The following is a 10524-nucleotide window of genomic DNA, read 5'->3' on the forward strand; positions in this document are numbered from 1 at the left end:
GGGAAAGAGGGAAGAGACAGGGATGGAGGAAGAGCAACTCTATCTACAAACCTGGAAGCATGAAACTTTCATTTCATGACAAAATGATATTAAATGATAGCAACAAGTTTACTTTCTAGTGGGGAAAAAAATGCAGAGCATCTCTTGAAAACAAAATTTATAAACTGATGAGATTATGCAGTAATATGCAGATATAACCTGTATTTCATTATTCTGCACCACGTCCACTTCATCTGATTAAATAAATAAATGAGGTCCTTATGTCATACTAGAGGCATTACCCCTACTTTTGTTTACAACCTCTTTCTAGCCTTTAACCACAGCACACGCAGCACAGCTGGCTGGCAGCTCAACGTTACAACCCAACATGCAAAAGAAGTTAAGATAGGGGAAGCGATGCTAAAAAAAAACCACAGGAAAAAATCTTGCTTCACTTACCTAAGCAAAGTTGTCATTAGAGAATTTTCCAGTAATAAAATCCAAGAAAAAAAGCCTGAAAAAAAACATAGAACAAGGCAAAGTTTTAGTACATAGGCTATTACTCTCACTCATATTTTTTTCTTGGGAATGGGAAAAGTCAGTGATTTAAGAAAAAGTAAATTCACTCCATTAGTTGCCTTTCTGATAGTTATTTGTAACAAAAAAGTCTTCCTCAGACAGCGAACATATCAGAAACAATAGGGCAGATTTTTCACTGCTGCTGCCAGCATTATACTAGTGCAATTCCCCAAATGTCAATCACGTTGGGCTGCAATAAAACTAGTGTTATCCAGCAGACGAGTCAGGCCTAGGGCAATTAGCTAAGCTGCCCCATTTAGATTTTCAGTCATCTCTCCCTCCCACTGAGCTGGATTACCAGAAAGTTTGGACCAAATTGTGGGGTGGGAATCAAGGAGTCACACATGTTCATACACAGAGAGTAGGGCTGAAGGTGGCCAGAAACAAAACTGCTGCTTATAAAAAAAATACCCAAACCACCCCAGGGCTAATTGCAAAAGACTGAGGCAGCACAACACATATCAATATTAAGAAAGCTGGGAAATACAAGACTTCATTACAGGCATGAAAATCCAAAGTAAAGTATAAGTTACTGGCAAAACTGGCATGTGGCCATGACAGGTTTTACCAAAATCACTGCTACCAAAAAACTCCTGGAAGCTTGTTGAGACCCATGAATGCAGACTGAAAAAAAAAAAAAAAAAAAAAAAGACAAACCACACACCCAAACTAACTGAATATGGATGACTGCAAGCCTCCAAATCAAAGAGGGAGTTGACCACTGTTTAGGAGGAAGAAATCATTGCTTGTTCCAAGATTAAAAACTTATAATTCTGGCCTCGGCTGAAGCACTATCATTCACTAATCTGCTGCAATTTAGTCGGGCTGATCCCCTGCTCAGACAGACGGGGCATTATCAAAAGTTCCTCCATTCATTTCGCTTCCTGTTAGCCAGTGAAAGCCCCTTTTATACCCTCCTCCAGAGGCTGCTAAAGCCAGGGAAGACTTTCCGATGGAGAAGATAAGGTAGTTGGATTTATTCATGAGAGGAGGAAGGGAAGTTGTACAGCCTGATTACAGCTGCTCCAAAGCTGAAAACTAGAGGTTTGGAGGAGGGAGGTGGAAGATGATGGATTTGTTATTAAATAAGCATTATACCACCACCATTATTGTTAGAAGTAGCATTAACTCTCATGATACTCAACTACAGAGTTGAAAATTTTACTCTGAACTTGGCATCATCAAATATGCACATGTGGTTAAATAATTCAAAAATACATGGACAAGGCAGAATATGGTATTTTTTAGGAGACTAAGAAAATAATTTTTAAAAAAATATTATACCTAAGACCAAAGGACAAACTAGCCAGAAGAGTCAGAGGGAAGACACTAGAAATGGTCTCCAGATTGAGACTGTTCACGTATCATTTTTGGGGTCAGATGTTGTTCTTATCGTCAACATGAGCATTCTCAGACTTCAATGGCTTAGGATAGTGATTTCCACATTACTTAACATGTGTCAGCAATTTTGAACAGTTGCTCTGCAGAGTCTTACACCAAGCAAAACCTCACCAGTGAGAGCCCAGTACAGTACTTGGCGGATGAAAAGCTGCCTGGAAACTCTATCAAGTCTCTGAAAAACATTCCCCCAATAATGTTCAGACAATCTGGTATAGTTAGAGTAGTTTTTAAATGCAACAAGATGGAAACGCAAACGAAAACACATTTCTCAAGTTTAAAAAGGTCGAGCCAAAGCAGTGAAGCTCCACCAGAAGTTAGGGCTAACAATGATGGTTACAGGGGTAAACCCTGCCTCTTCCTTCCCCTCTCCCAGACTATTCTTCTCCAAACGAAGGAGCAAAATAAACAAGAATCAAAATACCCACAGCAGAAAATCACAAGCAGCTTTAAAAGAAAGAAAATAACTCCGCTATACCTCATCTTTACTCCATCCAGTCCACGTACACATCAAGGCTTTAACTGTTTTCCCCTCTGACAAGGCTAAATGACATCAATACAAGCAAAAATAATATTTTTTTAACACACTATTATATGAAAAGGAAAACTTAAAGCTACCAGCTTAAATTAGACAAGGATGGAGTGTAAATCTCTGTTGGGCAGAAAGAGGGCATAACCAAATCTAGAACAGCATGAAGACCCAACAGAGATGGTTCACAGGTCACCACAGGGAGGGTGAAGTATCAATGGTACTTGTGCAAATAGGGACAAGGCTGACAAATTAACTCTTGCTTTGCAGAACACCCATATGCAACCAAAAAGCAACAAGCTACAACAGAATCCAGAGCTTATTTTGATCCACCTCCTCGTTTAGGTTATTTTATATACACTATACAAAACTTGAACACAAACTGTACAGATCAGTTTGCTCCGTGGTCACATAATTTCTTCTCAGTGATCAAAGAATCAGGGAATGAGGAGACAACAGCTTCTTTTATTCTCACCCCAGCCTTCATCTCTTCAGACTCATCACTTCAGGCAAAGCTCAGCTGGCAGCTGCTCTCCTCACTTTGTGCTGCAGTGGGATCTTGCCTGTTGAAACCACCAACTTTAATCATAAACTACAGCAAACTCTGCAAACGCTCAGATTTAATGGGTACCTCAGAAAAAGCTGCCAAGTCTCAGATTCCACCCATAATAAACAAGGTAATATTGCTCCCCTATCTTCACAGGGACTTTACAACACAAATCTGAAGGGACAACGAACTGTTATAAATCTCCAATGCACAAAAGCAATTTTACATGCTAATTTGCAGCTTCACACTATGAATAAGGACAAATTTATCAAAGCACAAAGGGTGTTTCCTATAGTGGAAATGTCGTAATGGGATGAGAAGACATAGCCTGCTTGTTCTGCATGTTTGCTAAGATTGTTGGGTCTTTCTTGTCACAAAACAACTCTTGTTACACCAATATTTAATTAAAAACAAGCAAAAATCCACCCAAAATTTCCCATTTGTTTTCAGGTCTAAGGAACCCACAGTGACAAGTTAGAACTGATACTGCATAACAAGGAAATGAAGAGCCATGAATGAGATTTTCCTTGATGTTTTCAGCTTGATAAACACCCAGCTGCAGCAATGCTACAGCTGATTCAAGGGAGTCGGACCAAGCCTGAACACTCTTCCCACTCAAGCTGACAGACTACAAGAACATCACAACCAGAGGCCCACGCCCACTGGTACAGAGCTGGATACAACTCATTTTTGTTCTGTGAAAATATGACTTTACACATATGACAATTTCAGGAAAGCCAAAAAAAACCAGGTTTACTTGGCTCTTACGTTTCACTGCCTGCCTTCTGCAAATTCAAGGTTGGTTGTTGTGATGATGCCAGGGTTTAGAGGTCAGTTTGGTTTTTTTTTAATAACCCCAAAACCTAAAAATTCCTACTTCTAAAGACCACCTTATGTTTCCCATAGGCCTGGGCATAGATACACAGATGCCCAGTTTCTAGCATCTGTAGTGTCAGTAGTTACACTTGGAATAGCTGTGACTGAAGGCAATGGAAGATTTCAAGTAGTAGTTTCTTGGCCACACAAGCCTGCAATTCCAGATTTCTGCACACATTGCGAGGGGCATGTGGCATTACCAGTGGCTGGCGTTCAGCACGTTCCTGGGCAAGGCGGCTGCAGCGGAATTCAGAGAGAAAAACAGCAAAGAAATCCAAAATTCAGAGAGCAAACCCTGTACATGCAAATCAGGCTTTGCAAACCCATGATGCACTGAAAGAGTAAAGATTTTCCATCTCATCTCCAAGCACATACTCAGCAGTGCCAGGAAGGTTAGAGGACTGCCAGAGCATGCACAGGAGAAGGTTTGTCTGCAAACAGCCTTGACTAAATTCTTGTAGCCAATTAAGCAACAATTCTCCACTGAGAAAACAGCATCTCCCAGTTCCCTGCCTAATCCTCAACTCCTGCTTCTTGAGCTGGCTTTCAATTTTTAAGTCTTATGTTTTTCTTCAGAAGCAGAAGACAAATGGATGCCAATTCTGCAGACATCCTGGTTGCAAGGCTTTCATTTGCCTTTTAAAGACCATCAGTACTCAGAAGTGACTTAACACTAATGAGCTTTCACCAGCAAGTCTGCACATTAATACATGTGAGTAGGCATGCTAAATCCACTCAAATTACCTATCTGCAAGGCTCTCCTCCAGCCTGGACTGGACTTCAAGCCAAGGGATGATGAAACCTGGAAGGTAACTATGGATTGTCTCTCGTCTGCATCCCTTTGTTAAGCTGCTCAGTGATGCTAAGCAGACGCATTTTGAACGTGCTGCTTCATCTCATGTAAGGGGGAGAAAAGGAAAGAGTCAGAAATAGTACTTATCTGAAAAAAAGCAAATATTTTAAACTAAGTACTGCTACTGTTTGTAGAATGGCCTGTAAGAGAGATATAGCTGAAATTCCTTTAAATACATGTGTTCAGTTTTGAAAGTGCAAACAAGTCAATCTGACAACCCAACTCGGTTAGGATTGCTCCAACAAAGCCAAGGGTCCCACCCCCCCACCATTTTCCTAAGTACGCCAGCACAAGTTTCTGGCATAGGCACTGGTGTGTGAGATTTTAACATTCCCCTTTCCATAAACAGTCATACATCAAGCTCTAAAAATTTGCTTCACAGAAACATTTGCACTAGTAAAACTCAATTATTCTAATATTTGTATGACACACGCAGGAGGGGTACATAAAAAGGTTATGGTGAGCTCATTTAAGAATTTAAACAAGTACTTGATAAAAAGGTTTTGAATTATTCACTCAGCTCCACTATTAAATCAGGCTTCCAAAGGAGTCTTTAAACAATACAGCCCAGAGACGCTGTATTTATAACAAAAAGGCAGCGCTGAAGCCATCACACTGTCTCACAGCACAAACCATTCATAATTACAGTGTAAATGAACACAGCCACGGTATCGTGCCTCGGTCACAATCCTGCCAGATTAACTGGACACTTTAAACATTTATACAAATATTCCTTTCTGGAGAGGCAGCACCACTTCTGTCTAAATATCTTAAGTGCTGCTTTTTAAGCTAAGAAAGAGCAATTTCTTCAAGAACATCCAAAGTTGAGAGAAACACTCAGGAACAGTACCAAGCAAGATAAAGACAATCTTTTACAAGTATTTATTTACTTTTATACCAGCCCATTTGGGCTCACAACAAGTACTTTGGTATGCCCACCAAAGCTTCACAGCCAAACTTGAGTGAAGACATCACCGTGCATCTCAGTTATAAACTTCCATGCTAAATTTACACACAGCACAACAATTTTCTCAATACTTGCTGCTCACACACATACCAAACCTCTTTTTCCAAACCTCAGGGCTCACTTGAAATAATGGCCATCTCTAGAGGGAGGAAAAATAGAGGGTTTGGAAGAGATAACATGAGTGGTGCTTCACTCCTCTGGTACACACATCCTCTCACCACCTGCTTCCTTTCTCCCCATCCCTTTTTCTTCCACCTCGCAGGCTGCTCTTGGTAGTTCAGCTCAATGAACATGAGCCAAGATTTCCTCTCAAAATAACTACTCCCAGACAATTTCAGCTATGAGAATCACCCACAGAAACCTTCCCATTTGCATATCATCTTCTCTCCTTCATCAGTCTGTTCCCAAGTAAACTCACGGGCTGGTGATTCGAGGTCATGAAGTTATGGAACAAAAAGCAGGATACCATCCCAACACATCCAGCCATGTTCCCAGAGCAAGGGCAGGATGAGTCAGTCTCCCAGTATAGTCAATTTCAGGCGTTTCTGGCAGCATTATTTTAATGACAGCATTTCATTTCCTTCAGCCATCTCATTGAGACAGCTCAAGTTAAGTATTAATGAAGTGCTTGAATACTCTCACTGTCTGGAGGAGACGTGGAGTGTCACCTAACCAGCTGCTCAAGATTCACACTTAGCTGCTCTGGTCACCAACACAACCAAGAAAAGGATTTTTGCATCACATGAGTTAAGGAAAGATTTGGATGTAAGAAGCATGAGCCGACACTACCACAGTAACAAATACCACTGAGCCCTGAGCAGAACCAGCAGCACATCAACCAAAGACAACCATAATCCCTTAAAAACAAATAAAAATCTAAGGGTATCTTGACATTTCTGAAGAAATGGGGGTTTGGATGGTTTTGTTTTGCTGTTACAAAGCCAAGCCATTGTAGCAGTGCCATCAGCAACACCTCCTGAAACTTCTTAAAAAATTTTTAAACCTTTAAATTCAAATTTGCTGATGTACTTTCCTTCAAACCTACATCCCATCTCCTCACCCACATGTTCTTACAAATCCATCTATTTGAAGCAGTGGTTTTCCTGGTTATGGGTAAGGCTCAACACCTGCACCACTGCAAACGTAATTATGGCAAACTACCATGGCTATTTGTAGACTTCCTGTTCATCAAATAATATTAGTGTACCTTTGCCTTGAGCAATTATTTACAGAGCTGAAAATCCTGGAGTGACACTGGAGATCTCAGAAGCATTCTGCTGTCCACCCCTCCATTATGCCATGATGCTTTGTATTAGCTTTTGGAACTACTCAAAGGGGAAAATAAAATCATCAGAGTAATTCTTTATAAATCTGTCCAATGTAAAGGAGGGGAAAAAAATGTAATTCCATTAAAACTCTGCATTAGCTTACTCTAGTTGAGACTGGGAGGCATTTTACACTTCAGCTGAATTGGCAGCTCAAATTCAACTTCAGGCTCCAACGCAAGCTGTAAGTCAAACTCCTCAGCAGAGTAAAACCCATATTAGCCTGCCTTCACTGTAATTTTAATCTTACTTAATTCTGAGTATGTAATTTATGTTAAGAATAAGCCACTTTTTTCAGAACGGGATATACAGCATGCAGAATTAGTCCCTGGCTAGCACAGTTAAGGCTTCCCTTAAAGAAGTATTTCTTTACATATTGACAGCAAAGGAAAAAAAACACTGAAAGCTTAAAAAAAAAGAGTTTTCATAAATGCATCTCAGATGGCTGTATTAATTCACCTAATATATATCCCTAACCCATCAAAACCCAGCCATGCAGCCTCACTTCAAACCAACATTATGTGCTAGAAAGAGGTTTGATCTGTTTAAAAACTGACACTTCTTTTTCACTACACACACAAGGGGTGAGAGAGGAGAGAAAAATAGTTGGTATTCCTACCTTTAAAAAGGAACAAGATCATCCCATTCCTTCTCCCATCCATTTTCCCAATTTATGATTAAAAAATAAAAAAAAATAAAAATAAAACAATTAAAATCACCATGAAAACACCTTGTAAGGACAACATCTCAATTTCAAGTTCCACCAACAGGACAAAATTCATAACAATTTCTCTAGCTGAAATGAAAACAACTTCAAAGCACTGTCTGAAGATCACAAAGTCAGTTTTACAGCCCAAACTGTCAATGAAGCTGGTACACAACACCCACCCGCACCAACACAAGCAGTATTTTTACATCCTGTAGCCAACCTAAAGCTCTGAAGCCCCAGTTACTATCTCTCCCAATCATGAAACATTCACTATGTATTTCCTGCATTATTTGCATGGTTACTTAGGTTTCGGGGTTTTGTTTGGTTTTGGTTTTGTTTGGGGTTTTTTATGCCCAGTAAGTAAAAAGCTACTAAGATCTCCCACCCAAGCTCAGAGGAAACTCCAAGTGCATTCATTACCAAGGTGGTTTCCCACCCTCCTTCTGCACTTGCTGCTGCAGTTCTGTGTTGTCCCCTTGGCTCCCACTCCTTTCTAACAGGTAACAAAATAGCTCAACCCCTATCACCCATCCCCAGGCCTGCAAACCAACACATCCTTTTCAGTGAAGCTTACACCCTGCCACAGCCTATTTGTATAATCTGAATGGGAGAGACAGGGAATAGTTAAGCATTTGGCAAGTGAGTGATTTGAGAGTGAAATGCAAGAGATGCACACACCAGAAGAGCTGGACTGTGCCAAGAGCACGAGCTCAGGTCTGTTCCATTCGCAGGCTGGCATCACAACATCAGGAATCTGAATGTCTTGCACTAAAATATCTACGGGAAAAAAATTCATCACTCCCTTTACCCTCTAGATTTTCCTCCATTTTGTGTGGTGCAGACATGGAAAAGTTAAGCAGAGGGCTTGCAGGACTTTGCAGCACGTTCAGCCCCGCACTGTGCTCGAAGCAGGAGCTGTGTGAGGAAAGGGAACTGGAGAGGCCCTGGACAGATGTTTCCATTCCCCAGCTCTGCCAAGGAGCCGGAAATGCCGAGTTCACTACCTTGGTGTTATTTACATTTCACAACATCCAGCAATAACCATGCCACAAGCAGTTTAGGAAAGGAAAATACCACGCAGCAAGGGAGCGTTTTACCATCGCCTTCGTTAAAGGGGAAAAAATTAAATTGTTTTTTTTTCTCCCAGTTCTGAAACTTTGCCTGGTTTCATTTTGCCCACTGCCATCCAAACAGGACACAAGCATGCCAAGCCCCATCCACTTTGAGATAATTACCAGCCATGGCCCTTTTGCACACACAATTGCTTCTGGGGTAGAGATGGTTAACTGTGCCACCCCTGAACCACCTGGACATTTTCTTTCCATTTTCCAGAATAAACTGACTTTTGATCTAGCACAGAGGACAGCTTCTCCTTCAGCAACTGTGCCACAAACCAAATGCTCCGAAGACCAAACCTGAAAATACCCTTGGTGGAAGGGTGCATTTCAGAGGCATTCATCCAAACCTCAGTCCTGAGACCCAACAGGTTTGATAATGAGCTGCCAGATCCAGTTTGGCAACTGGAACAGCTACTCCAAGTGCTGCCCCATCCACCCGAACACACTAAAGCGCTAGACACAGACCACATGCAACAGTGTGCTCTGCATGTCCCAAGGTGCTCCCTGCAGCCAGAGATAGGAAGGATGATGAGGGAAACATTTTTTCACACCATATTATGATCCTCCAAGTCCTCTCTGAGCCCACAGCAGAGAGAGAGAGAAAATAAAAAGACCAGTACTACCCATTTCTATGTCAGTACTTTCTTGAGCTTTCAAAGGGGTTCTGTATCTCAGCAGAGACACTGTATCATGTTTCTCAAAGCTTCGTGCTGGTGAACACTGCCCAGACAGGACAACTTTACTGGGAGTGAGTGCAAGGCTCCTCTCCTGCCACTGCCACAACGGGACACCTTCCTTCCCAAAGTAAACCAGACACTAATGCTATTTATGGGTCCTGTTGCAGAACCAGACAGGCTTCCCAGCCACTATTCATCAACGTGCAAATAGGTTTTATTCCATGGCAGGCAGAAGAGATTTGGAAGAAAAAGTCCTGAAGTTCTGTCTTATTTTTTGAAAGAAATCAATGGTTGAAGATTAGCTGGAAATTCAACACAGAACAGTAATACCTGCAAATAAAGGCTGATCACAATTCTACGGAAAACACTTTGTTTTTTAAAAACTGACAATTTCAAATTAGTTCCTAAAGAATTACTAAAGGAAAGCAAACATCCACGGAAAAGGCAGCCAGCTGATGTACCAAGGGACAGACCTCCTGAAGAACATCAGCTCTATCAGTCCTCCATATCCAGAAGAAAGGGTAACTGTGAAATTTTCCTTACTTTGCAGAAAAAAAAAAAAAAAAAAAAGACTACATCGGTTTCCAGAGATGCACAGATGAACAAAACTCACCAGCACTACTTTCAAACATTAATGCAGCAGACTCCACCGACTTGTCTTCCTATGTCTTTGGGGTTTCAGTGGGAACTACAGCTTTGTTCTTACAAGCATTTTTCATGGAAGCACCTTTGCATTTAAAATGCAAACTGTAAACGCATCTGCTATGCAGATAAAGCACCCACAAGCACTTAATTTCATATGCAAGAAGTTTTACAAAGCTCTCAAAAGAGCCCAAGGACATTTGGAAGGATATATGCAAGTTTAGAATGAGTCTTAGCATATCATCAACAAAAAAAAAAAAAAATCTATTCTTAGATATCTCCCTTTGGTGATTCCTATAATCTTCCTTTTTTTTTCCTCCTACTC

The 10524-nt window shown here is 41.0% G+C and overlaps 1 protein-coding gene across 5 annotated transcripts in view; it reads right to left on the bottom strand.

Moving 5' to 3' along the window:
* Nucleotides 1–495, bottom strand: part of AKAP13 (A-kinase anchoring protein 13) — a 184149-nt gene extending 183654 nt beyond the window's left edge. For all 5 annotated transcript variants that reach the window (XM_017742616.1, XM_017742619.1, XM_017742618.1 and 2 more), the window contains exon 1: nt 439–495. The gene's annotated coding sequence lies outside the window, so the exon portion shown is untranslated. The remainder of the gene's footprint in view (nt 1–438) is intronic.
* Between the last annotated feature and the right edge of the window lie 10029 nt (nt 496–10524).

Source organism: Corvus brachyrhynchos, unplaced genomic scaffold (genome assembly GCF_000691975.1).
Source record: "Corvus brachyrhynchos isolate BGI_N302 unplaced genomic scaffold, ASM69197v1 scaffold97, whole genome shotgun sequence".
NCBI lineage: Eukaryota > Metazoa > Chordata > Aves > Passeriformes > Corvidae > Corvus > Corvus brachyrhynchos.